Raw genomic sequence first — 15192 nt, 5'->3', positions numbered from 1 at the left:
CGGTGAGTAGTTGTTTATAGAATTGCAATTGTTTGTTCTACCTTCTAAAGTCCTTATTTTCCTCCTTCCCCTCTTTTCTCTTATGCACGCAAGGTGCTCGCTGAATTTCTTATAAAGTTTCTCTTTCCACGAGACATCGGGACTTGTCCATCGCTCGTTTTTGAACTAATCAACTTTCTCTTTTACAGGTCCTTCAGGACCTGAGTGAGGTTGTAAATTGGCTAATCCTTTACGGACACATATCACAAGGGCACGTCATGACTTAGGTAATCCCTGTTAAGTTCGAGAAGTTAGCGCGAGGGTGTTTCGTGACTTAGGTAACTCAAGCTAAGTTCGCGTCTTTGCCGCAAGGGTGCCTCACGACTTAGGCAATTCTAGTTAAGTCTGTGACATTGTGGTATTAGAGCGGGTAAGAAATTTGAGCAAGTAGCGAAGGAACTTCATAATCTTGCCATGGCATCGTGACGAATCAAGCAAGACGGAGTAAGCCGGACCCATGCCCCAAGCAACCGCAGGTGACCTGTAAGTGCATACTCGCTCTCATGCTGTTGGAGCCACTCAGGAGGAGCGCGGTAACGAACATGATGAGCGATAAGTTTGCTACTCTCCGCGAGCAGAGGAGGCACAATCTGGAGTGCTAACCAAGAAAAAGAGCCATAAGGAGAGACTCATAGTGGCAGAAACCTACTTAGATGTTCTTGAAGCGAGTTTAGAGGAACTCTACTATGGCCAATGAAGGCTTCTTGGGGTAAAGAGCTCGCAAGAAGAAGTTGAATCCCGGATCGACAATGTTGAGGCCCTAGTTGACCGACTGTCAAACGACACTAAAGACTTCATGCAATATCTACACGAAGTCATGACAGAACTCACTTCTAGAGTGACCATGCTCATAAGAGCATTGAATGTGGGAGGAAGCAAGACCCCGCCACAAAACTTGAGAGCACCCGAGTCGTATTGTTATGGGGGTGTCAGGAATGCTAAAGAGTTCGAGAATTTCCTGTTCGACATGAAACAATACTTTCGAGCTACGATGCATGATTCTAAAGAAACCAAAGTTTCAATAGTAACCATGTATTTGAATAGGGATGCAAAACTTTGGTGGCGAACCCGTTGGGAGGAGATCCAACAAAGTCGATGTCGAGTGGACATATGGGAGGACTTAAAGCAGGAGTTGAGAACTCATTTTCTACCTGAGAACATAGAGTTCGTCGCAAGGAGGAAACTAAGACAACTCTGCCAAAGTACTTCCATTCGAGACTACTGGAAGCAATTTTCTATACTAATACTGGATATACAGGACATATCCGAGAAGGATAAATTGTTCAGTTTCCTCGATGGTTTGAAGTCATGGGCTCAATAAGAACTACATTAAAGGAATGTCATCGATGTGATCGTGGCATTTGCTTCCGCAAAAAGGCTCACCGACTTTATTTCCTTTGAGGACCCGGGAAAAAGGAAACAATCTTCAGGAAATTGCCCTCCAAAATATTCTCGAAGGAAGGAGCCCGGGGGCGAACAAAGGAAGAAGAATTCCCACAAAGGGCTAAGCTCAAAAGGCAATGCCCCAAAACCTAGAAATAAGCACTGCTTCTTGTGTGAAGGGCCACACATGGTGAGAGAGTGCCCATAGAAATAAGCACTCGATGCCTTAATAGCTTCTATCCATCCCCCAAATTGGACAAGGGCAAGGCTATCGCCCTTAGTTCGAGTAGTTCAGAATCTAACAACGACGATGAGAAGTCGCAAGGATCCCAGATGGGAGCAATGTGTTTGTTGAACGCTATACGAGGTCAAGTGGGAGAGAACATGAAGGCAATGCCACAAAAAGTAGGAAGCAGCGAACTGATGTACGTATACATTAAGCTCAATGACCAAACAACCCATGCAATGGTGGACATGGGCACTACCCACAGCTTTATTACCGACTAAGAAGTAATATTATAACATGAGATGTTCTTAAAGCGAGTTTAGAGGAACTCTACTATAGCCAACGAAGGCTTCTTGGGGTAGAGAGCTCACAAGAAGAAGTTGAATCCCGGATCGACAATATTGAGGCCCTAGTTGATCGACTATCAAATGACACCAAAGACTTCATGCAACATCTGCACGAAGTCATGGCAGAACTCACTTCCAGAGTAACCATGCTCACAAGAGAACTGAATGCGGGAGGAAGCAAGACCCGCATTGCACCGCCACAAAACTTGAGAGCACCCGAGTCATATTGCTATGGGGGTGTCAGGAATGCTAAAGAGTTCGAGAATTTCCTGTTCGATATGAAACAATATTTTCGAGCTATGAGGCCCGATTCTGAAGAAACCAAAGTTTCAATAGTAACCATGTATTTGAATGGGGATGCAAAACTTTGGTGGCGAACCCGTTGGGAGGAGATTCAACAAAGTCGATATCGGGTGGACATATGGGAGGACTTAAAGCAGGAGTTGAGAACTCAGTTTCTACCTGAGAACATAGAGTTCGTCGCAAGGAGGAAACTAAGACAACTCTGCCAAAGTACTTCCATTTGAGACTACTTGAAGCAATTTTCTGTACTAATACTGGATATACAGGACATGTCCGAGAAGGATAAGCTGTTCAGTTTCCTCGATGGTTTGAAGTCATGGGCTCAATAAAAACTACATTGAAGGAATGTCACCGATGTGATCATGGCATTTGCTTCCGCAAAAAGGCTCATCGACTTTGTTTCCTTTGAGGACCCGGGAAAAAGGAAACAATCTTTAGGAAATTGCCCTCCAAAATATTCTCGAGGGAAGGAGCCCGAGGCGAACAAAAGAAGAAGAATTCCCACAAAGGGCCAAGCTCAAAAGGCAATGCCTCAAAACCTAGTAGATGCTTCTTGTGCGGAGGGCCACACATGGTAAGAGAGTGCCCATAGAAATAAGAACTCGATGCCTTAATAGCTTCTATCTATCCCCCAAATTGGACAAGGGCAAGGCTATCACCCTTAGTTCGAGTAGTTCAGAATCCAACAACGACGATGAGGAGTCGCAAGGATCCTAGATGGGAGCAATGTGTTTATTGAACGCTATATGAGGTCAAGTGGGGGAGAACATGAAGGCAATGCCACAAAAAGTAGGAAGCAGCGAACTAATGTACGTAGACATTAAACTCAATGACCAAATAACCCGTGCAATGGTGGACATGGGCGCTACCCATAACTTTATTACCGACTAAGAAGTAAAGCGACTTGGGCTGATCTTGGAGAAGAACCCAAGTCGAATGAAGGCGGTGAACTTGGAGGCCAAGCGAATCTCCGGGTTGGCAAAGGGAGTTCCCATTAAGATCGAAACATGGAGTAGGAGCACAAATATGATGGCGGTGCCACTGGACAACTTCCAAGAGATTCTTGAATGAAGTTCATGCACGCAACAAAGTTGGTGCTAATGTTGTTCCTAAACTCCCTATGTATAATAGGAGGTAACGACCCCTGTGTGGTTCCTGTCTCTCGGAGAGGAACTAGGGAACCTCAACAGATATCGGCATTACAACCGAAGAAAGGGGTATGAAAAGACGAATTAACATTAGTGGCTGCTATGAAGTTAGAGCCACTCAACGAGGAGGTCATTCATAAACCTGCAATGGTGGCTAATGTTCTAAAGGAGTTTACAGATGTTATGCCACCCGAGTTACTGAAGACTCTGCCACCACGTAGAGACGTTGATCATCATATCGAGCTGGAGCTAGGAGTGAAGCCTCCAGCGAGACCACCATATCGCATGCCCCCTCCAGAATTGGTAGAGCTTAGAAAGCAGTTAGATAAATTGCTAAGCAGTGGTCTTATCCGCAGTTCCAAAGCACCATTTGGAGCTCCAGTACTCTTCCAAAAGAAACAAGATGGGAGCCTCCGTCTATGCGTCGAATATCAAGCCCTCAACAAAGTGACGGTGAAGAATAAGTATCTCATCCCGCTTCTCGCGGACTTATTCGACCAATTGGGCAAAACTAAGTATTTCTTCAAACTTGACCTCTAATAGGGGTACTGGCAAGTGCGCATTGCTGAAGGCGACGAAGCGAAGACTACGTACATGACCAGGTATGGAGCGTTTGAGTTCTTGGTGATACCTTTCGGCTTAACCAACACTCCAGCCACGTTCTGCACTCTTATGAACCAACTATTCAAAAAGTATTTGGATAAATTTGTAGCCGTCTAATTGGATGATATCGTCATCTACAACCAAACGCTCAAGGAGCATGTCGAGCATCTTCGGACAATTTTCAAGGTTCTTAGGGAAAACACTTTGTTCATAAAAAGAGAGAAGTACTACTTTGCTCAAACGGAGATCTTATTTTTAGGGTATTGAATCAGTAATGGCTCTATTCGAATGGACAAATCAAATGTGCAAGTTGTTCCAGAATGATGAACTCCAAAGAAGGTGCCAAAGCTGAGATCCTTCCTTGGTTTCGTCAACTACTATTGGCGCTTCATAGCAGGATATTCTAAGCGTACAACTCCATTGACAGAGTTTCTGAAGAAGGAGCAGCTTTGAAGGTGGTCTAATAAATATGAAGCTACATTCCAAGATCTGAAGGCTGCTGTGTTGGAAGAACCGATGCTCAAATTGTCGGACTATGGGGAGCCCTTCAAAGTCTATATAGATGCTTTAGACTTCGTTATTGGAGGAGTACTCATGTAGGAAGGTCACCCGATGGCCTACGATAGACGCAATCTCAACAAGACCAAGCAATGGTATCTGATGCTCGAGAAGGAGATAATAACGGTGGTCCACTGTCTACAAGTTTAGCGGTACTACCTTCTTGGATCGTCATTTGTGCTGAGGATAGACAATATCGCTTTGAGCTATTTCCAAACTCAAAAGAAACTCTCCTCAAAGCAAGCATGATGGTAGGACTATCTGGCTGAGTTTGATATGATAATAGAGTACAAGCCCGGAAAAATAAATGTCGTGGCTGATGCATTGAGCCAAAAAGTGGAGCGAGTGAATGTCATATAGTTGGAGGGCAGAGGCCAAGCAAGTCAGTTGCACTCCAACTTCCTTTCTATTAGGTATGGACTGTACAGTGATCCCCAGGTAGTAACCCTGATGCAGCTCATCAAAGAAGGCAAGGCACAATAATTTCAAGTACAAGAGGGACTCGTTTACACAAAAGGGAATAGGGTTTATATTCCTCGAGTGGACAATTTAAGGCGTGAACTCTTAAGAGAGTGTCACGATTCCCTTTAGGTTGGACATCCAGGTATTCATAGAACCTTGGCTCTTGTGGAGAGGGCCTTCTACTGGCCAAAGATGAGGATTGATGTTGAGGAATATGTTCGAACGTGCGTCACTTGTCAACAAGATAAGATGGAGCAACGAAAGCCAGTGAGACTTTTGGGGTCATTGCCCATACTAGAAAGGTCGTGGGAGAGTATTTCCTTAGACTTCATATCAAGCTTGCTGACAGTATAGGGACTCGAATCGATACTCATGGTGGTCGATCGATTTTTAAAGTAAGCAACTTTCATTGTTGCACCCTTACAAGTATGTCTTTTATCAAACTTTCAAGAGTGTCTTTTCTCAAACTTTCAAAGTGGGAGAGCATCTCAAACTTTCAAGAGTGTCTTTTCTCAAGTATGACATATAGATAGGGGGAGTTAAGGTTAACTCCATCATTAATTGATTGTCATCATTAAAAAGGGGGAGATTGTTGAATCTCAGATTTTGATGATGAAATCAATTGGTAAATTATTTGATCAAATCTATATATTAAGAAACGTATGCAGAATTAACTATGATAGCAATCAAAGCATAAAGCAAAACGAAGTGTTGGAGTAAAGATCGAGATTTCGTTGAGAGTTCGAGAGTTCGTCGGAAGTCCGGATGTTGGTTGAAAGTTTTGCCGGAATTGACCGAGAAGTCCAGGAGCTTGCCAAAGAAGCTGGTCGGAACTTGCCAAGAAGATCATCGTAAAATCCAGGAGCTTGCCGAGAGTCCATTGGAACATTACCGAGAGATCGTTGGAAGTTCGCTGGAAGAAACTTAAACTAACCAGACTTATTTTGATTAGTTTATGCCTTAAGAATCATATTTAGCACATAATTAGGGTTAGGTTTAGGAGATAATCTCATTAACTCAGTTAGGGGCCAATTGGGCCCGTAATTGGATTAGTCTGGGCCGGATTCAAGGCCCAACTAGGTTGCTAGCAGTGGAACCGCCCAGAGAATAGTCTCCCAGGTGGTCTGAGCAGTGGTACCGTCGATAGTTATTACCTACCAAGCAGTGGTATGACCCTGTCAGAGAGTGGTATCGCTAGACTGGGTAGTGGTACCGCCCAGTGTCAGAGTGTCAGGCGGTGCTACCGCCAATACCCCGAAAATCCAGGATAAGACTTTTTTAGCTCTAATTTTGAAGTTATTGGGGCTCATAAATGCCCCACCCTTTTCTGCATGAAAGGATAACAAAGTGCAATCAAAATATGAAAAAACTATAAAGTGTTGGGGTGTTAAAAGTGTTGTAAAAGTGAGAGGAGTCCTCCTCCTCCCTCTCTTTAGCTTTGTAATCATCCAAGAAGAGGTGTGAAGCTTGTAAGGGTTATCTACTAAACCCGTGAAAAAGAGAAAGCGTTGTAAAGAGGTGGTTGGTCTTCGCCTATTGAAGGAAGACCATTAGTGGACGTCGGTGACCTCGACGAAGGAGGAATCAGAAGTGGATGTAGGTCACAATGACCGAACCACTAGAAATTCTGATGTGTTCATTACTTACTACTTAATATCCTTACTACATCAACTTTACTTTATTACAAACTATCAAATCCCCTCTTCTTTACTCATTCAAGAAAAATGAAATGGTCTTCGTCGGAATCGAATTTTATCGTACGAAGATTTTTAAATCGACGTAATTTTTTTGCTGCACTAATTCACCCCCCCTCTTAGTGTCGCTCTTGATCCTAACAATTGGTATCAGAGCAAGGTCACTCTCGGTTTGGTTTGAAACCTAAGAGAGATGACATTTGCTAATAACCAAGAGAGTCACTCAATCACACGTCCATCATGTTCAATGGGACGAATTACATCTATTGGAAGACTAGAATGAAGATTTTTCTAATTTCTATGGAGTTTGAGTTATGGAACATTGTAGAAAATGGCTTTCAAAAGTCTTCTCTTCCAATGAATAATTGGAATGAGTTAGAGAAGAAAACTTTCTCTTTAAATGCAAAAGTAATGAATGCCTTGTTTTGCGCTTTAGATAAAAGCGAGTTCAATCGAGTGTCTATTTTTGAAACGACTTTTGATATTTGGCATACACTCGAAATCACTCACGAAAGCACTAGTAGAGTAAAGGAGTCTAAGATAAATCTTTTAATTCATACTTATGAATAGTTTCTGATGAAGCCAAGCGAAACTATTGTTGACATGTACACCCATTTTACGGATGTCGTCAATAGTTTAAAAGCTCTTGACGAATATTTTTCGAACTTTGAACTTGTTAATAAAATATTAAGATCTCTTCTAAAGAGTTGACACCCTAAAGTAACGGTCATTCAAGAGGTCAAGGACTTGAATAATTTTCCTCTCGAAGAACTTATCGAGTCATTAATGGCCTATGAGATGACTTGTAATGCTCATGAAGAGCTTGAGAACAACCTTTCAAAGAACATGAAGGATATGATACTAAGGACTCATGTAGACCACTTGAAAGAAAATTCAAGTGATGATGATTATGATGATGACTTGGCACTCTTGACAAGAAAGTTTAAAAAATTTATAGAAAAAAATAAATCTAAAAATAACACTAAAAATAAAGTTAAACCCAAGAAAGAACAAGTCATATGCTACGAATATAAGAAGCCAGGACATTTTAAAAGCAAATGTCCCCAAGTGAAGAAGAAACAACTAAAGAAGAAGAATGTGCTTAAAGTAATATGGGATGACTCTAGCAATTTCGAAGGCGAAGAACAAAGCAACAAGGAAATTGCCAACTATGCACTAATGATTATCGGAGAGGAGGTAAGCAGTTTATTAGATGCAAATTTATCTTTCAATGAGCTTTTAAGTACTTTTCATGAATTGTTTGATGAATGTAGAACATTGAGTAAAAAGTATAATTCTTTGAAAAAGGAGCATGTCCTTTTAAATAATGAATTCGAAAAACTTAAGTATGATAATCCTTCGTTACCTCCATGCACTAAGAGTGAACACTTAGAGGCACTTGAGAAGGAAAACTTCCTACTTAAAGAAACCTTATTTGATTTAAATAAAGATGATATTTTTTATCTAAATCTCACTTACCCATCTCAACATTTAGTATAACACTACTCTTTGATTTATATCTTTATTTAATTTTTCATTACTCTTATCAATGATTAAGTAATTTATAGTCCTCCATATACATAATGTTTAAAACTTAAACTTTCTTATGTTCATTATGGTCAAACTCATTTAAGTCTTGAGATTTACTTAAGATCGATAAAAATTTAATTATCACTTTTAGTCACTATATGCATGCTTATTATTGCATCATAATCTCATATTCAAGTCCGCTAGCATACTTTGACTTATTGTACTATACATAACGTAAACATTAATGTCTATACATGCTTAACTAATACTTCATAAAATACTAAGAATAATATTTTTAAAAATATGTATTTTAATTTTAAAAGTAGAAAACATGAGCATGTCATTTATCATGTTTATGAAACTTAAATATTATAAACACATATATTATTTATACTTCTATTGATATATTTGTTAGGAACAAAGTCGACACTAAGAGGGGGGGTAAATTAGTGCAGCGGTAAAAATTACGTCGGTTCAAAACTTCATTACGATTAAATATGTTTCCGACGAAAACCATTTCATAAATATCTTAACTTGAAACATGTTCGTAAATGTATTGAAAGTAGTAAGCTATTAAAGAGGTTTGCAGTAAAGATAAATTGCTCAAAGTAAAATACAAACCTGATTTTAGAGTGGTTCGGTCGTCGTGACCTACATCCACTTCGTCGATTCCTCTTCCATCGAGGCCACCAGCATCCACTATCGATCTTCCTTTAATAGGCAAAGATCAACCTCCTTCTTACACCCCTCTTCTCCTTTTCACAGGTTTAGGAGTCAACCTTTACAAGCACGCACTTCTCCTAAATAGAATTCTAAACTTAGACTATAGGAGTGGATTTCTCTAGTGATTGCAACATCGTTTTCTTACTTTTAAATACTTTGTGCTTGTGTATGTTAACCAGGGATGAGAGGAGTATTTATAGGATTCAAGTTGATTCAAACTTGGAGCCTAAAAACATCTCATCCTAGGTTTCCCAGGTCCGGGTGGTACCACCGCCAGTGTTAGTCTGACACTGCCACTGCAATGGGCGATACCACCACCCAGACTGGCGGTACCACTGCTTGGCATCCTGTCAGGGGTGGTACCACCGTCCAGACTAGCGGTACCACCGCTTGACATAATCTCGAAGATTGTGCCACGATGGTGCCATCTCTTGGGCCACTATTTGGGCTTTTCATTGGACCCAACACAGTCCTTACATGGGCCCAATTGGCCCATAATTGGGTTGGCCCAATTCCAAACCTAATTACATGCTAACTACTAAATATAAAACATACTTAAGCTAAACAAGTCCGTAAGTCTTGGTTTCTTCTAGTGAACTTTCGACGATCTCTCGGCAATGTTCCAGTAGACTCCTGACAAGCTCCTGGACTTCACGATGATATTCTTGGCGAGTTCCAATGAGCTTCTCTAGCAAGCTCCAAGACTTCTCGGCTAGTTCCGGCAGAACTTTTGATGAACGTCCGAACTTCCGATGAACTCTCGAACTCCAAATGAAATCACGTCCTTGACTCTGGGACTTCATTTTGTTTTATGTCTTGCTATTGTAGTTAATCCTACACATGTAAAAATACACTTCAATCTAGACAATTAATATTAAGCGTGAATCATGATGTCTGCCATGTCATTGGTCCCTCGACGCTTCGTCCGATTCTTCGACGCATCGTCCTCTCTTGCGGCCTATTGCCCAATCGGTCAATTGACTCCACAACTTCGATATCCTTGGTGTAATATCTGCTCTTCTTGGCCCGATACTCGAATCCATGGCCCGAAGCCTTCTGTCGATACGTCGACCGATCTCCGACTCAACGTCCAATCTTCTGACATGTTTTCCTCCGGCCCAACATGATTCTTCCTACTTTAATTGTCTCTCCCTGATCGAAGCATCCTGCATCACTCAAAACGCAGATCAAATTATTAACACTTATCAATTGGTTTTATTATCAAAATACGAGATTTAATAATCTTTCCATTTTTGATGATGACAGCCAATTAATGACGGATTTAACCTTAACTCCCTCTATCAATATGCCATATTGATAGAAACTCTTGGATTCAAAAATCCAAGCAACATGTTATCATAAACTTATGCATAACATCATACTTCTCCACCTTTGTCATCAACAATAAGGAGAAGTACCACTATCAAGTGTTTAAACATACAAGTTCAAATCGTTGCATAATAAACATCAAGTTTTATCATCATGCAAGCTAGCAAAAATTTTATAACATTTTAAAACATACAAGCTAGCAATTTTGAGATGTTCAAGAAAGCAACTCTTGCTTCTTGAAATATACAAGTTAGTAAATTTTGCTAGATGTATAAGTTAACATGTTTTGCTTCTTGAGATAGGCAAGATAGCACTTTTGCTTCTTTTGATATAGCAACTCTTTGTTTCTCTTTAGATCACAAGCTAGCAATTCTAGTAAATTTTATATCATGCAAGGTAGCAAATTTTTTGTAATGTTCAAGATATCAAGTTCTTCTCCTTGCAATATGTAAGCTAGCAAATATTTGCTTCCTTTGTAATGTTTGAGCTAGTAGTATTTCTCCCCCTTTGTCTTTGTCAAAAAGAAGGGAAGAATACAATGTTGTAATTCTTTTCCCTTTACATCAATTTTCAAATCATGACAAAGTTGAAGTATCAATCTTTTTTTCAATATGTTTGTGTATCATAATAGTTTCAAATTAAAACATGCACAATTTCAAAACCTTGCATTTTATTTTCATGCATGATATCAAAAAAAAAAAATCAATCATCATTATGATCATATCATACATGATACTCATAAGCTAGCAAATTTTATATCATTTTAGAGCATCAAAACAATATCATGAGTATTTCATGCATAATTTCATTTCATCACATTCATTTCATCTCATCAAGAAGAATTATTGGGTGATGAATACAAGGGGTTATACAAAAATAAATCAAGTCATAAGAGATAAGATCATATAAATACCAAAAAATATGATTCATATATTAAATCTCCTCCTAATTAAAATATCAAAAAAAATTGTAGGAGTACAAAGAAGAGATCTTGATTAAAAAAAATCTCATGTAATTCCAAAAAAATCAAGATCATGATTTTGATAAAACTCATTTAAATTCAAATCATCAAAATCGTCAAAATCATTTTCAAGAGATTCATAAAAGTGATATAAATAGATTCATTAATCTCATTTTTAGAAAAATAGATAAAGTAGGGAAAAATAAATTTTTCAAGGAGAAACCTTTCCTCTTTTTAGTTATTTCAATTCATGTGATTTATTTCATTTATACCAAATAAATAAATGCAACAATATTTAAAATCGAAAATATAAGATTTATTACGTCAAAGATCAATAAGATATAAATAAAAAAAATCATCATGCATCATTTTTAAATCTCATGCATAGTATAAAATCACCAGTACCAAAAGTTTTAATATTTTTATTATATAATTTCATCATTATGCATCATCAAAAATGATTTCATCAAATATAAAGCATTTTCAATCAAGTTCATTTTGTTTGTTGTAGTCATGTATTTTTCTTTTTAGATGAATCTAACTTTTCATGCTTAGTTTCCATACAAAAGCCATGCATTATTTTTAAAACCGAAAAAGTAACTTTCATTACGGTAAAAATCGATAATCTATAAATCGCAAAGATCATCATGCATCATTTCTAAATATAAACTCATTAAGCATGATATTAAACCCTTTAGCCTTTTTATTAAAATATCAAGGTTTCATAAAACATTTTCAATCAAAATCGAAAAGCTATATGGAAATCATCAAAATAAGCATTCTTACTTCAAAAACATACATAGGATTATCATTAGATTTAAAGATAACATTTTATTCCTTTAACATAAAATATATAATTTTTATTATCGTTTTCAAAATTACTAGCATGATCACAATTTTTATATTTTCATTACATTATTAAACATGCAATCCAAAAAAAATTATACAATTTTTTAAACTAGATTAAAAATAACTCATGAAAAATATCAAATAATTTCAAAGTAAACTAAAGGAGTTTTGTTTGAGTTGTTTACCTCGTCGACGAGAGTCACCAAAGTAAGGTTTGTCATTTCGTCTTCATCGGTTTGTTCCTCGTCTTCGGATGAGCTTGATTTGTCCCAAAGAGCTTCCTTCTTTTTGCATTCATAGCAAGTAGTTGCGTTCTTTTTATTTTTGTTCTTTAACTCTTGTTTCATGAACCTTTTCAATTTCATAGTGAGGAGTTCATGTTCACCATCACTTGAGCTTATGCTCGAGTGGTCTTCAATTGTTCTAAGTTCAAAATCCTTCCTGTTCTTTGGAAGGTGGTTCTCATGTTCGTCAAGTGCCACATTAGTCATTTCATAGGTCATTAAAGACCCGATAAGTTCTTCGATCAAAAAAGTATTAAGTTTTTTTATTCTTGAATAGTCGTTACTTTCAAATTCTAATTTTTAGAAAGAGATCTTAAAATCTTGTTAATGAGTTCAAAATTCGAAAAGCTTTTACCAAGAGCTTTTAAACCATTGACGACATCCATAAAACAGGTGTACATATCAATAATGGTTTCGATCGGCTTCATTCGAAAAAGTTTAAAATCATGCATTAAAAAGTTGATTTTCGAATCTTTAACTTTGCTAGTGCCTTCATGTGTGATTTTGAGAGTGCGTCATATGTCAAAAGTCGTTTCGTATATAGAAACCCGATTAAACTCATTTTTATCTAAGGCACAAAACAAGGCATTCATAGCCTTTGCATTTAGAAAAAAAATCTTCTTCTCCAAATCATTCCAATGGTTCGTTGGAGGAGAAGAACTTTGAAAACCAAATTCGACTATGTGTCATAAATCGAGATTCAATGAAAGTAAGAAAACTCTCATTCGAGTTTTCTAATAAGTGTAGTCCGTCCCATTGAAAAAGAGAAGACGAATGAAAGAGTGACCCTCTTGAAGGCCAAAAAGAGTCATTTCTCTTTAGGTGTTAAACCAAATGAGAAAACGAGGCTCTGATACCAACTGTTAGAAACAGAGTTGGCACTAAGAGGGGGGGTGAATTAGTGCAGCGGTAAAAATTATGTCGGTTCAAAACTTATTTGCGATAAAATCTATTTCCGACGAAACCATTTCGTAAATTTCTCAACTTGAAACACATTCGTAAATATATTAAAAGCAGTAAGCTATTAAAGAGGTTTGCAGTAAAGATAAATTGCTCAAAGTAAAATGCAAATCTGATTTTAGAGTGGTTCGGTCGTCGTGACTTACATCCACTTCGTCGATTCCTCTTCCATCGAGGCCACCGGCATCTACTATCGATCTTCCTTTAATAGGCGAAGATCAACCTCCTTCTTACACCCCTCTTCTCCTTTTCACAAGTTTAGGAGTCAACCTTTACAAGCACACACTCCTCCTAAACAGAATTCGAAACTTAAACTATAGGAGGGGATTTCTCTAGTGATTGCAATAGCGTTTTCTCACTTTTAAATGCTCTGTGCTTGTGTACGTTAACCAGGGATGAGAGGGGTATTTATAAGCTTCAAGTTGATTCAAACTTGGAGCCTAAAAACATCTCATCCCGGGTTTCCTGAGTCCGAGCGATACCACCGCCTGTGCTGGGCGGTACCATTACGAGTGTCGGTCTAACATTGACACTACACTGGGCGGTACCACCGCTTGGCACCCTGCCAGGGGCGATACCACCACCTGACACAATCTCGAAGACTGTGCCACGACGGTGTCATCTCTTGAGTCACTGTTTGGACCTTTTATTGGGCCCAACACAGTCCTTACATGGGCCCAACTAGCTCATAATTGGGTTGGCCCAATTCCAAACCCAATTACATGTTAACTATAAAATCTAAGACATACTTAAGCTAAACAAGTCTGTAAGTCTTGGTTTCTTCCGGCGATCTCTCGATAATGTTCCAACGGAGTCCCGGCAAGCTCCTTGACTTCACGATGATCTTCTTGACGAGTTCCGACGAGCTTCTCTAGCAAGCTCCGAGACTTCTCGGCTGGTTCCGACAGAACTTTCGACGAACGTCTGGACTTCCGATCAGCTCTCGAACTCCCAATGAAATCGCGTCCTTAACTCCGGAACTTCATTTTGCTTTATACCTTGCTATCATAGTTAATCCTGCACATGTAAAAACACACTTCGATCTAGACAATTAATACTAAGCATGAATCATATTGTCCGACATGTCATTGGTCCCTCGACGCTTTGTCCAATTTTTCAGCACATCGTCCTCTCTTGCGACGTATTGCCCAATCAGTCAATTGACTCTGCAACTTCGATATCCTTGGCGCAATATATGCTCTTATTGGCCCGATGCCCGAATCCATAGCCCGAAGCCTTCTGTCAATACGTCGACCGATCCTCCGGCTCGACGTCCAATCTTATGACATGTTTTCCTCCGGCCCAACATTATTCTTCCTGCTTTAATTGTCTCTCCCTGATCAAAGCATCCTATGTCACTCAAAATGCAGATCAAATCATTAACAATTATCAATTGGTTTCATCATCGATTCAACAATATTAATTATAATTCAATATATGTGAGACTCGAGCACTATATTTTTAATAATATCTATATTATTTTTAGTATATCTAATATTATAAATATGATTAAAAAATAATTATAAATGAGCTAAATGAAAACATTATAATAGTTGAAAACATGTTAAAAAATAGATGAAAAAATTTTAAAGAATATTTTGGGTATTTTTTAAATTAGAGATGTTGTTTGAAAAAAAGTTAATATGGATCCAGATTCAAAATCAAACGGATCCGAATCCGTACAGGATAAACTTTTGGATCCGGTCGAAGTTTCGGATCCTTAAGTGATTCGATATGCTTATTGTTGGATCCGCATTCCCGATCGTTTCTGAATAGAAAATTGAGACACCCAC

The sequence above is a fragment of the Musa acuminata genome, chromosome BXJ1-10 (genome assembly GCF_036884655.1).
Source record: "Musa acuminata AAA Group cultivar baxijiao chromosome BXJ1-10, Cavendish_Baxijiao_AAA, whole genome shotgun sequence".
In the NCBI taxonomy this organism is placed as follows: domain Eukaryota; kingdom Viridiplantae; phylum Streptophyta; class Magnoliopsida; order Zingiberales; family Musaceae; genus Musa; species Musa acuminata.
Note: the sequence above shows the minus strand (reverse complement) of the source record.